At 38.9% G+C, this 14389-nt stretch overlaps 1 protein-coding gene across 6 annotated transcripts in view; it reads left to right on the forward strand.

The window, feature by feature from the left end:
- POC1B (POC1 centriolar protein B) overlaps positions 1 to 14389 on the forward strand; it is a 102703-nt gene that overhangs the window by 30587 nt on the left and 57727 nt on the right. The window lies entirely within an intron of this gene.

Consider the following 14389-nt stretch of genomic DNA (forward strand, 5'->3'; position numbering starts at 1 on the left):
TTCCATTCGTTTGCTCATTATGCCCATCTTTTCTTTTAAATCCTTGAACATATTTATAATTGCAATTTTAAAGTCCTTGTCTGTTAATTCTAACATTTATGTCATATCTTGATCAAAATTTTTTGCTTCTCTGTATTTTTTAAGTTTTTTGTTGTATGCACAAACATTGCTCAGTGTTTGAGAGTATGAGTTACTCTATCATCTTCTGAAAAGTGTTGGGTTTTGTTTTGGTAAACAATTAACTTTCTCCTGGCCTGGCCAGATTGTGTTGGATTTAGACTTTTTAGGGTGGATCCAGAGTGGCCTTTACTCTTGGGCTATAGTACTAGTGGACTTTCTAGGGCCTCAGCTGAATGCCTGGAGTGTTCAGCCAAATCGGTTCAGAACTTGAACATCTCTCAGTACTGTGTAACCTCAGGAATCTTTCTTTGGCTCACAGTCTCCATTGTTCTCTGCCAAGCCTTCTTGTCCTGTGCATTATCAGGTTTGTATTTGACCAAGACTCAGTGAGACTCCTAGGTAGATTTTGGGGGATTTCTGCTCTTCACAGGTCCTCTCACCTACCCTGCCCACAAAATTCCAGCCCTTTAGCAGTTCTGAATTCTAATTGCTATTTCCTCTGCTCAGTGAGACTGCAGCTGTTTCCTTGGACGCTGCGTCCTTATGCCATGCCTGAAAATGCTCCTGGGTAGAAACCTGGGATGGATTTTATGTTTGTCTCACTTGTTTTCTGTCTGTCAAGTTTCATAGCCCTGTGCCGTCTCTTGTCCAGTGCCTAAAAACAATTGCTTCATGTATTTTGCTGAGTTGTATGATTGTTTATGGTAGGGAAGTAAGTCTGATAATCATTACTGCTCCTATCCAGAACGTGCAGTTTTGCCGAAGGAATTTAGTGGAAACTGCCAAGCCAGTTTCAAAATTTGTACAGATGAGTTAAATGTGTGAAAAAATGACCAGAAAAAATTGGAAGAAATTTGTTTAACCAGCTCTCAGAACACAGTATAAAGCTATAGAAATTAAAGTGTGGTGATCATGGTACCACGTTAGGAAAATAGGTTATAGAAAGCTCAGATGCAGATCCATATATGTTTTCTGATAAAGCTGGCATTTCCAATCAGTGGGGAAATGGATGAATAGTTATTTAAAATGTTAAGATAATATTAAAGAGTTATTAAGCTCTATTTACAATAGCCAGGACATGGAAGCAACCTAAGTGTCCATCGACAGATGAATGGATAAAGAAGATGTGACACATATATACAATGGAATATTACTCAGCCATAAAAAGAAACGAAATTGAGTTATTTGTAGTGAGGTGGATGGACCAAGAGTCTGTCATACAGAGTGAAGTAAGTCAGAAAGGGAAAAACAAATACCGTATGCTAACACATATATATGGAATCTAAAGAAAAATGGTTCTCAAGAACCTAGGGGCAGGACAGAAATAAAGATGCAGACGTAGAGAATGGACTTGAGGACACGGGGAGGGGGAAGGGGAAGCTGGGACGAAGTAAGAGAGTGGCATGGACATATGTACACTACCAGATGTAAAACAGGTAGCTAATGGGAGGCAGCCGCATAGCACAGGGAGATCATCTCGGTGCTTTGTGACCACCTAGAGGGGTGGGAGACGGAGGGTGGGAGGGAGACGCAAGAGGGAGGGGATATGGGGATATAGGTGTATGTATAGCTGATTCACTTTGTTATACAGCAGAGACTAACACAACACGTAAAGCAATTATACTTCAATAAAGATGTTAAAAAAAAGAGATAATATTAAATAGTTATTTAATATATTAAAATAGTTGTTTTAGATGTAGTTAAGATAATTATGTTTCTATTTGGAAAAATTTAAAGTCGGATCTATATTGCACACCACACATTAACAAAAATTGTAGATAAATTAAACAACTAAACATTAAAAATAGTCTAAGTGATACTGCTTTTCCTTCCAATGCATGGACAGCATATTTAAATGAATGTAGAGGGTCAACAGAGCAATTATTTCTCCCTTAAGTATTTGAATTTTAAATGTGCCATGCACTTGAGTAATTAAAATTCTGTGTCTCTCTGGGCCTAGTACTTATTATGAGTTTGTCCCTGGAGTCCAGACCTACTCCATGTGGCACAGAGATGGTGCCCATTGGTGTAAGAAGAGATGAGTAGCTATATTTTCTGGACTATCGTTTATGATCATACATCTTGATTCACAGAAATATTTCATATTTTTAAGATATATCATCTATTGGGAGATATATTCATGCTTTAAAAATATAAATTACTCTAGTCTTTTTAGAAATCAATTTGCAAAATATATCAGGAGTCTTTGTTGCAGTGAGTCCACAACTATAAATCTATCCTAAATAAATACTCTTTTGTATTTAAAGGAAAAGCTTTGTATTTAAAGATACTGCTTTCAGTTTAATTTATAATGATGAGAAACTGGAAATAACCAAGTTTTCCAAATAAAGAAAACTGGTTAAAAAAATTTAGATTATTATTTAGCCACTAAAAGGAGAATATATGTAAGTAGTGACATAAAAACATGTTTATGTGTGGGGTAAGAAGGGCAAAATTCAGAATTCATGATTATAATATAAAAGATCTGTACACGAACAAAAGATAAAGTACCTACATACATAAAATATTACATGATTTTGTTTGGGTGCTGCACCGTGGACTTTTTTTACTTACTATATTTCCCAGTTTTTTTAAACAAGCAATTTGTCTTTAACGAGTAATGAAGAAAACATGTATCGTTTGAAATATCTACATATGCGGGTTGAGAAATATTTATTTTTAGTGGCAGGTGAATTTTTCTAAAAGTTCAAATTGTTATAATCCTGTATTTTAAAAAATAATGTGTGTTGTGGTATAACTTATGTTTCTTTAGGTGTCCTCAGGCAAAAAAAAGTAGCGGCTGATGAACGACTTTTCCAACTTTGTCTTTCTAGCATTAATTTTAGGGGGAAAATCTGACCTTAGTTTTCAGTGTTTGGTAGTGTTACAAGTGACCTTTGATCATCTGAATTGCAAAGATTTTTCTTTATTGCAGTAAACTATATATAATATGAAATTTACCATTTAACCACTTTCAAGTATACAGTTCAATGGCATTAAGTACGTTTATGTTGTGCAAATAATTGCAAAGATTTTAAACATCAGCGTTCATTGGCTGATGAAAATCCCCTTGAAAAGTTTTTTAATGCCCTACATATTTACTGAGGACCTACTCAGTACCATATACTGTGCCTGGGGATACAGCAGTGAGTGAATAAGACAGATGTTGTTTCTCTCTTCTTGGAGTTTACATTCTCTTAGGGAAGCAAACAGAATAATTGGTTGTAAATGTGACTGTGAGCTACTCTAAGATGCATACTGGAGAGCAGATCTACTGGGGGGAGGAGTTCAGGAAAGCTTTTCCTGAGGAAGTGACCCTGAGCAGAGACTTGAAGGATGAGTAAAATCCCCTTAGGTATTTAAAACTAGACAAAGAGGGCTTCCCTGGTAGCGCAGTGGTTAAGAATCTGCCTGCCAATGCAGGGGACACGGGTTCGAGCCCTGGTCCCAGAAGATCCCACATGCCGCAGAGCAACTAAGCTCATGTGCCACAACTACTGAGCTTGTGCTCTAGAGTCTGTGAACCACAACTACTGAGCCCACATGCTGCAACTACTGAAGCCCATGCACCCTAGAACCCGCACTCCACAACAAGAGAAACCACCACAATGAGAAGGCCACGCACTGCAACGAAGAGTAGCCCCTGCTCGAGAACTAGAGAAAGCCCGCGCGCAGCAACGAAGACCCAATGCAGCCAAAAATAAGTAAATGAAATAAATTAAAAAAAAAACCAAAAACTAGATAAAGAGTAGGGAGCGGTGTTTGAAGCAAAGGGAACAGCATGTGAGGGAACACCTGAGGCAAGAGAAAGACCCGAGAGAAGAGGGGTGTGATGCCAGGAAGAGTAAGGTGATGGAGATGAAGAGACAGGAGGACAGATCCTGGAGGACCCGGGAAGCAGTGGTAAGGGTGTCACTTTTTCCCAAGGGAAATGTGAAACCACTGAAAGGTTTTAATCAGAAAAAATTTATTTAAGATTTAAAGATCACTTTTATTGATTGTGGAGAATGGAATGTCAGCAGGGCCTGTTATGGTTGGAAGAGGAAGGGCCTGATAATGGATTGGAACGTGGCAGCAAGTGGAGGAGAAAGGAATCAAACTTGACTCCTAGGTTTCTGTCTTGAGAAACCATCTACTGAGAAAAGAAACGCTGGAGGAGCAGTTCGGGGAGGAAGATAATGAGTTCAGATTTGGACAAGTTCAGAGTCAGAGGTGCCTGCAGGATATCCAAGAGGAAACGCTTAGTAGGCAGTTGTACTTATGGGTGGAAATCCCGGGAGAGGAGTCTGGGCGTGTCAATGGTAAATGACCCAGCAATAATTAGCATGTTTCATGGCATACTTAAATCTTCTTATGTCTCTTTCATCTGCTTTTTGTCTCTCAGCAGTTATAGGAATGAATCCTGTTACTGCGACCAAAAGACGGTTTCTCCTCTAATGCTGACCAACACTTAAAAAGCATAACCGTTTTGCTTATTGCCTTGAACTATGTAAACCCCAAATCCCATCAAAGCAAACTCTGAGACTGCCAATTTTTTTTTTTTTTTAATGTCTGTGAAAGTTTTAGGCCTGAATGCAAGCCAGAATTTCTCATTATCCAAATAGAAAATGGTGGCCAGGGTAGTTATGAGTTTCACAAGGTTACATAGCTGGGCAGTTGCAAAATTGGCTTTAGAATTCAGGACTCTGCACTGACTGGGTAGTCTTATTTTCACTGCTTTTTACTGCTTTCCCCTCCTATTGAATAGCTGCTGGCTTCAGAGTACCACTTACTAATGATTTGTTTCTTAAGGGACATGGAACAGTGCCTACTCTGGTCTCAGAGCCCTGAGGGCCAAAAATGTAGGGTTTTGTTTTTTTTCTTTCTGTATTTCCTTCATTTTTTCCTTCTCTCCCACTGTTCCCTTTCTATCCTCCCTTATTTTTAATTTCTTTTCTGTTTTTTACCCTGCCCCCCTCCCCCCCCCACCAGAGGTGGAGCTGGTGAGTGTGGCTGACATTGGATGCTAAATAGATATCCTTCAGCCCCTGGAGTCCAGGTTGGTCCTCAGGGACGATATCTAGTTCCTAAATGTGGTGTATATAACTCTCAAATTATTCTTCTGTGTCCTCCTCCTGTTTGGAGGGCTGACGGTTGAGTCACAAGCTCTCATCTCAGAAGGCTTAGCCCTTCCTCCATGCAGCTGAGTGTCTGGCAGGGATGGGGGCTGTGTGTCCTTGTTCCTCCCCCACCAGATTTATTAAGATATAATTGACATATAACTGTATGTAAGCGTAAGGTGTACAATGTGGTGATTTGATACATGCATGTATATGTTGTATTTTTGTAGACTATTTAGTCTAATGATAAAAAATAGCCAGATGAAATTTTTGATTTCTTACGAAAGCACTTTAAAACTTCTCAGGGTTCATGCACATGTTTGGCTCGCTAATGAACGAATAACTCAGTGACTGTACTTATGGACATATAATTTTATATATAGTTTCAGGAACTCCATAGATTCAAAGTTAAAGAACTCCTGTTACATAACTTGGGCTACTCTGAAGGACATGTGAACCAGTTTTTCCAGAAGAAAGTTCAAGAATTTCCTAATTTTCTCCAAAGAGTACCAGTACATTTTAAAGGCTTGAATAGGAAGTAGTTAACTTCGCAAATGCCTTACACACAGTTCACGTCTGCTGATCCATTAGTCACTGTTGACTAATGTGACATCCATCTTCTTGACACACTTGCTGGAAGTTTTAAAAGGTGGTTAGGTGGTACTGAATTAGTGTTAGAAATTTTTTTTATGTCTTGATAGAAATTTTATATCCTCTTAACATTCTTCAAATTAATAACCCCATCAGATATTGTTTGAGCCCTGACAAAAAAAGGACTATCCTTTCCTGATCAAAGTCAGGGCAAAGAGAAGCCTGTTTTATTGGCACGAACCTATATCTGATGTATCTAATTAAAAATAAATAAAAGGGAGGGGCTTCCCTGGTGGCGCAGTGGTTGAGAGTCCGCCTGCCGATGCAGGGGACACGGGTTTGTGCCCTGGTGCGGGAAGGTCCCACATGCCGCAGAGCGGCTGGGCCCGTGAGCCATGGCTGCTGAGCCTGCGTGTCCGGAGCCTGTGCTCCGCAATGGGAGAGGCCACAACAGTGAAAGGCCCGCGTACCGCAAAAAAAAAAAGTAAAAAAAAGGGAGAAGATACAAACCGCCATCCTCACTTTCAACCCCTCCAAAGGCGAAAAGAGCCAACAGAGTTTATGCGTGGATTATACACAGTGTCCAGAGCAAGTGAGAGGACCTAACCCTGACCCCCGCTTTGGTCGTGCAGAGGGGGGGGAGGTAGAAACGCCCCCCTCAGGCACCGCCTTCTTTCATCCCAGTGGGCTTCTCCACTCCCCACTTATCTGAGGTTCACATTCCCTTCATTTCTCTAGTGCTGGGGAAATTTCTCCCAGGCTATGGCCCCTCCTGCTTAGGATGAATTTCTGGCTGGTCAAGATACCTTCTTTTCCTTAATTCACAAGTTTCTTTAAAATCCTGTTTCTTCTGGTAACTAATTGGCACCTTTTTGTTACCAACTCTGTTCTTACCATTATCTAAAATTATATTATTTGTGTGCCCTCCCTCCTTCCTAGTATGAAAGCCTCATGAGAGTAGGGGTCTTAGCAGGCTCCTTCACTGTGGTATTCCTATTACCTAGGCCAGTGACCAGTGCCTGGATCTGGCGGGTGCTCAGTATATTCGAATGAGCCAGTGAATGACTATCTTCCCCATAAACTCCTCAAGGACACTGATCGGGTATGGCAGCAGACACAGAGATTTTTGTTAAAGGATTGTCTAGTGGTTAGCCTGTCAGGCGGAGCCCAGTGATATAGCCTCCTAAGAGCATCGCCTGTGGTTTTTCTCCACTTTAGAACTTTCTGTGGTTACACAAGCCACACAGAACTTCCTGTGCTCTACTTTGGCCGGTAAAAGAAACTTTCCTTTCTGTCAGAGACGTAAACAGAGTGGCTGAGAGATCTGGCTCTGGAGCCAGACTGACTAGTTCACATCTTCCTGGCTGTGTGACTGGCAGTTACTGACCCTTTATGTGCCTTGGTTTATTCATCTTTGAATGGAGGCCAGCAATAGCAATTGTTTTGTAGGGTTATTCTGAGGATTAAATGAGTTGCTACAGGTAAAGTGTTAAGAACCATTCTAGGACACAGATGCTCAGTAAATGTTGACAGGGTAATAATGATGATGATGGTAGTGGTGGTGGTATTTGGCCAATAATATCATAGAATGAGTATATTTGTACTTTGCTTTTAACCTAATCCTTCCATTCTATTACATTTTTTTCATCATTGATTTCTTAAAATGTCAGAATCAACTCATCTCCTAGAAATATTCTTATCATTTAGAATGCTCACATTAAATAATTTTTTAGAAGAGAGTTTATTAATAAACACAATTTGATTTCTTATATTAGTTGTTTACAATTACTATGTAAAGTTTATTTTCATGGGGATACTGAATAGGTTTTTCTTCCCCAGTGTCTATACAAAATAAGTTACATCTATTTGGAGCATTTCTGTAAAACTGTCTTTCATATTTGAATCTTCCTCACATATTTTCCTAAAGGAAAAGATTAATAAAATATTATGATAAAATCAAGCTGAACTGCCAAGTGTGGAAAATATTTCCTTGCAAGGTTATTTTCTTGAATTTTTAAAAACGATTTCACATAGAACTTAATTATGCATCTATGTTGCTTTTAAAATATGGTGAATTCATAAATTCCAGATTGAAAGCTTCTGTTAGGAAGAATTATTTGTCGGCCAACCTTAAGAATGGGAGGGGCAGGGGAGGGGACAGTGAGAAAACAAAAAGAAAAACCTTCACCTATAACCCACACCCTTAGTTAATCACTTTTATAGTAATCTGGGCAGAGAGGGAAACTACAAATAAAATTGAAACATAATCGGTCTGTGACCTAAATCTCTTTTTGGTTTTTGTTATTGCTAAAATATTAATAGCAAAATTACTGTTCACAGTTTCTTTGTTTTTTTTAATTTTTGAATTTTATTTAATTTATTTTTTTTATACGGCAGGTCCTTATTAGTCATCAATTTTATACACATCACTGTATACATGTCAGTCTCAATCGCCCAATTCATCACACCACCACGACCACCACCCCTCCCCCCCCCGCCGCTTCCCCCCCTTGGTGTCCATACATTTGTTTTCTACGTCTGTGTCTCAATTTCTGCCCTGCAAACCGGTTCATCTGTACCATTTTTCTAGGTTCCACATATATGCGTTAATATACGATATTCGTGTTTCTCTTTCTGACTTACTTCACTCTGTATGACAGTCTCTAGATCCATCCACGTCTCAACAAATGACCCAATTTCATTCCTTTTTATGGCTGAGTAATATTCCATTGTATATATGTACCACATCTTCTTTATCCATTTGTCTGTCGATGGGCATTTAGGTTGCTTCCATGTCCTGGCTACTGTAAGTAGTGCTGCAGTGAACGTTGGGGTGCATGTGTCTTTTTGAATGATGGTTTTTCTCTGGGTATATGCCCAGTAGTGGGATTGCTGGATCATATGGTAATTCTATGTTTAGTTTAAGGAACTAGTTTAAGTTAAGTTTAAGGAACCTCCCTACTGTTCTCCATAGTGGCTGTATCAATTTACATTCCCACCAACAGTGCAAGAGGGTTCCCTTTCCCCACACCTCTCCAGGATTTGCTGTTTGTAGATTTTCTGATGATGCCCATTCTAACTTGTGTGAGGTGATACCTCACTGTAGTTTTGATTTGCATTTCTCTAATAATTAGTGATGTGGAGCAGCTTTTCATGTACTTCTTGGCCATCTGTATGTCTTCTTTGGAGAAATGTCTATTTAGGTCTTCTGCCCATTTTTGGATTGGGTTGTTTGTTGTTTTAGTATTGAGCTTCATGAGCTGTTTATATATTTTGGAGATTAATCCTTTGTCCCTTGCTTCGTTTGCAAATATTTTCTCCCATTCTGAGGGTTGTCTTTTCGTCTTGTTTATGGTTTCCTTTGCTGTGCGAGAGCTTTGAAGTTTCATTAGGTCCCATTTGTTTATTTTTGTTTTTATTTCCATTACTCAAGGAGGTGGATCACAAAAGATCTTGCTGTGATTTATGCCAAAGAGTGTTCCTCCTATGTTTTCCTCTAAGAGTTTTATAGTGTCCAGTCTTACATTTAGGTCTCTAATCCATTTTGAGTTTATTTTTTTGTGTGGTATTAGGAAGTGTTCCAATTTCATTCTTTTACATGTAGCTGTCCAGTTTTCCCAGCACCATTTATTGAAGAGACTGTCTTTTCTCCATTGTATATCCTTGCCTCCTTTGTTGTAGATTCATTTACCATAGGTACGTGGGTTTATCTCTGGGCTTTCTATCTTGTTCCATTGATCTGTGTTTCTGATTTTGTGCCAGTACCATATTGTCTTGATTACTGTAGCTTTGTAACATAGTCTGAAGTCAGGGAGTCTGATTCCTCCGGCCGTCTTTTTTCCCTCAAGACTGCTTTCGCTTTTCAGGGTCTTTTGTGTCTCCATACAAATTTTAAGATTTTTTGTTCTAGTTCCCTAAAACATGCCATTGGTAATTTGATAGGGATTGCATTGAATCTGTAGATTGCTTTGGGTAGTAGAATCATTTTCACAATATTGATCCTTTCAATCCAAGAACATGGTATATTTCTCCATCTGTTGGTATCATCTTTAATTTCTCTCATCAGTGTCTTATCGTTTTCTGCATACAGGTCTTTTGTCTCCCTAGGTAGGTTTATTCCTAGGTATTTTATTCTTTTTGTTGCAGTGGTAAATGGGAGTGTTTCCTTAATTTCTCTTTCAGATTTTTCATCATTAGTGTATAGGAATGCAAGAGATTTCTGTGCATTAATTTTATATCCTGCAACTTTACCAAAGTCATTGATTAGCTCTAGTAGTTTTCTGGTGGGATCTTTAGGATTCTCTATGTATAGTATCATGTCATCTGCAAACAGTGACAGTTTGACTTCTTCTTTTCCAATTTGTATTCCTTTTATTTCTGTTTCTCCTCTGATTGCCGTGTCTAGGACTTCCAAAACTATGTTGAGTAATAGTGGTGAGAGCAGACATCCTTGTCATGTTCCTGATCTTAGAGGAAATGCTTTCAGGTTTTCACCATTGAGAATGATGTTTGCTGTGGGTTTGTCATATATGGCCTTTATTATGTTAAGGTAGGTTCCCTCTATGCCCACTTTCTGGAGAGTTTTTATCATAAATGGGTGTTGAATTTTGTCAAAAGCTTTTTCTGCATCTATTGAGATGATCATATGGTTTTTATTCTTCAATTTGTTAATATGGTGTATCACATTGATTGAATTACATATACTGAAGAATCCTTGCATCCCTGGGATAAGTCCCACTTGATCATGGTGTATGATCCTTTAAATGTGTTGTTGGATTCTGTTTGCTAGTATTTTGTTGAGGATTTTTGCATCTATATGCATCAATGATATTGGTCTGTAATTTTCTTTTTTTGTGGTACCTTTGTCTGGTTTTGGTATCAGGGTGATGGTGGCCTCATAGAATGAGTTTGGGAGTGTTCCTTCCTCCGCAATTTGTTGGAAGAGCTTGAGAAGGATGGGTGTTAGCTCTTCTCTAAATGTTTGACAGAATTCACCTGTGAAGCCATCTGGTCCTGGACTCTTGTTTGTTGGAAGATTTTTAATCACAGTTTGAATTTCATTACTTGTGATTGTTCTGTTCATATTTTCTATTTCTTCCTGGTTCAGTCTTGGAAGGTTATACCTTTCTAAGAATTTGTCCATTTCTTCCAGGTTGTCCCTTTTATTGGCATAGAGTTGCTTGTAGTAGTCTATTAAGGTGCTTTGTATTTCTGCGGTGTCTGTTGTAGCTTCCTCTTTTTCATTTCTAATATTATTGATGTGAGTCCTCTCCCTCTTTTTCTTGATGCGTCTGGCTAATGGTTTATCAATTTTGTTTATCTTCTCAAAGAATCAGCTTTTAGTTTTATTGATCTTTGCTATTGTTTTCTTTGTTTCCATTTCATTTATTTCTGCTCTGATCTTTATGATTTCTTTCCTTCTGCTAACTTTGGGTTTTGTTTGTTCTTCTTTCTCTAGTTCCTTTAGGTGTAAGGTTAGATCATTTATTTGAGATTTTTCTTGTTTCTTGAGGTAGGCTTGTATAGCTATAAACTTCCCTCTTAGACTGCTTTTGCTGCATCCCATAGGTTTTGGGTCATCATGTTTTCATTGTCATTTGTCTCTAGGTGTTTTTTTATTTTCTCTTTGATTTCTTCAGTGATCTCTTGGTTATTTAGTAACGTATTGTTTAGCCTCCATGTGTGTGTGTGTTTTACGTTTTTTCCCCTGTAATTGGTTTCTAATCTCATAGCGTTGTTGTCAGAAAAGATGCTTGATATGATTTCAATTTTCTTAAATTTACTGAGGCTTGATTTGTGACCCAAGATGTGATCTATCCTGGAGAATGTTCCGTGCGCACTTGAGAAGAAAGTGTAATCTGCTGTTTTTGGATGGAATGTCCTATAAATATCAATTAAATCTATCTGGTCTATTGTGTCATTTAAAGCTTCTGTTTCCTTGTTTATTTTCATTTTGGATGATCTGTCCATTGGTGTAAGTGAGATGTTAAAGTCCCCCACAATTACTGTGTTACTGTTGATTTCCTCTTTTATAGCTGTTAGCAGTTGCCTTATGTATTGAGGTGCTCCTATGTTGAGTGCATATATATTTATAATTGTTACATCTTCTTCTTGGATTGATCCCTTGATCATTATGTAGTGTCCTTCCTTGTCTCTTGTAACATTCTTTATTTTAAAGTCTATTTTATGTGATGAGTATTGCTACTCCAGCTTTCTTTGGATTTCCATTTGCATGGAATATCTTTTTCCATCCCCTCACTTTCAGTCTGTATGTGTCCCTAGGTCTGAAGTGGGTCTCTTGTAGACAGCACATAGATGGGTCTTGTGTTTCTATCCATTCAGCAAGCCTTTGTCTTTTGGTTGGAGCATTTAATCCATTCACGTTTAAGGTAATTATCGATATGTATGTTCCTATGACCATTTTCTTAATTGTTTTGGGTTTGCTTTTGTAGGTCCTTTTATTCTCTTGTGTTTCCTACTTGGAAGTTCCTTTAGCATTTTTTGTGGAGCTGGTTTGGTGGTGTTGAATTCTCTTAGCTTTTGCTTGTGTGTAAAGCTTTTGATTTTTCCATGGAATCTGAATGAGATCCTTGCAGGGCAGAGTAACTTGGTTGTAGGTTCTTCCCTTTCATCACTTAAAGTATATCATGCCACTCCTTTCTGGCTTGTAGAGTTTCTGCTGAGAAATCAGCTGTTAACCTTATGGGAGTTCCCTTCTATGGTATTTGTCATTTTTCCCTTGCTGCTTTCAATAAGTTTTCTTTGTCTTTAATTTTTGCCAGTTTGATTACTGTGTGTCTCAATGTGTTTCTCCTTGAGTTTATCCTGTATGGGACTCTCTGTGCTTCCTGGACTTGGGTGGCTATTTCCTTACCCGTGTTAAGGAAGTTTTTGACTGTAATCTCTTCAGATATTTTTTTGGGTCCTTTCTCTCTCTCTTCTCCTTCTGGGACCCCTGTATTGCCAATGTTGTTGAGTTTAATGTTGTCTCAGAGGTCTCTTAGGCTGTCTTCATTTCTTTTCATTCTTTTTTCTTTATTCTGTTCCGCAGCAGTGAATTCCACCATTCTGTCTTCCAGGTCACTCATCTGTTCTTCTGCCTCAGTTATTCTGCTATTGATTCCTTCTAGTGTAGTTTTCATTTCAGTTATTGTATTGTTCATCTCTGTTTGTTCTTTAATTCTTCTAGGTCTTTGTTAAACATTTCTTGCATCTTCTCGATCATTGCCTCCATTCTTTTTCCGATGTCCTGGATCATCTTCACTATCATTATTCTGAATTCTTTTTCTGGAAGGTTGCCTATCTCTGCTTCATTTAGTTGTTTTTCTGGGGTTTTATCTTGTTCCTTCATCTGGTACATAGCCCTGTGCCTTTTATCTTGTCTATCTTTCTGTGAATGTGGTTTTTGTTCCACAGGCTGCACAATTGTAGTTCTTTTTGCTTCTGCTCCATAGTTTCTTAATAGTCTAAAATTTTTCATTTTCTTTTCAGCCTTCTGCTCTTCTATCTCCATTCTAAAACGGCACTTAAGAGAGAAAAAGAACCTTGGAAAGGATTTTAAAGGGAAAGAGTATAAAAGCAGTAGACAAGATGTCTGAGAATTTTCTCATTTGTTTGTTTTTGTTTTGATGTTGGGGGTAGGAGTTTATTAATTAATTTATTTATTTTTGCTGTGTTGGGTCTTCATTTCTGTGCGAGGGCTTTCTCTAGTTGTGGCAAGCGGGGGCCACTCTTCATCGCGGTGTGCGGGCCTCTCACTATCGCGGCCTCTCTTGTTGCGGAGCACAGGCTCCAGACGCGCAGGCTCAGTAGTTGTGGCTCATGGGCCTAGTTGCTCTGTGGCATGTGGGATCCTCCCACACCAGGGCTCGAACCTGTGTCCCCTGCATTAGCAGGCAGATTCTCAACCACTGCGCCACCAGGGAAGCCCTCATTTGTTTTTTAATGGGGCATATGGATAATAGGTGTGTCTCTGAAGGGACTTCAGTTTTGTGTAAATGAGTTGTCCTCTTTTCAATCTGTTGGAGCTCTCTGGCCTCCCCAATCCAGGAAGTTACAGGCTTGAGGAGTTGGTTCTTTTGTTGATGATAGCATTCAATTTTAATTCTCAACACACCAGTTCTTTTCTTACAAAAAGCCTCACTGTAGAGTTGCTAGGATGAGTAATAGATGCTCTCTTGGGTCATATGGATACACCAGAAAATGACAGTAGAAAGAAATAGAGAATACTTTTAAAAAACAAAAGTATTTTTAAATACTTTTTAAAAACTTGGGGCTTCCCTGGTGGCACAGTGGTTGAGAGTCCGCCTGCTGATGCAGGGGATACGGGTTCATGCCCCGGTCCGGGAGGATCCCACGTGCCGCAGAGTGGCTGGGCCCATGAGCCATGGCTGCTGAGCCTGTGCGTCCGGAGCCTGTGCTCCACAAAGGGAGAGGCCACAACAGTGAGAGGCCCACATACCACAAAAAGAAAAAAAACAAAACAAAAAACAAGGTACTTGGCTTGGAAGCAGTGCAGACCTCAGACAGAAACTACCTTGAAACTAAATTATTTAAATATAAAAGAATAAAAGCTTAAA

Source organism: Phocoena sinus, chromosome 10, assembly GCF_008692025.1.
Source record: "Phocoena sinus isolate mPhoSin1 chromosome 10, mPhoSin1.pri, whole genome shotgun sequence".
Lineage (NCBI taxonomy): Eukaryota > Metazoa > Chordata > Mammalia > Artiodactyla > Phocoenidae > Phocoena > Phocoena sinus.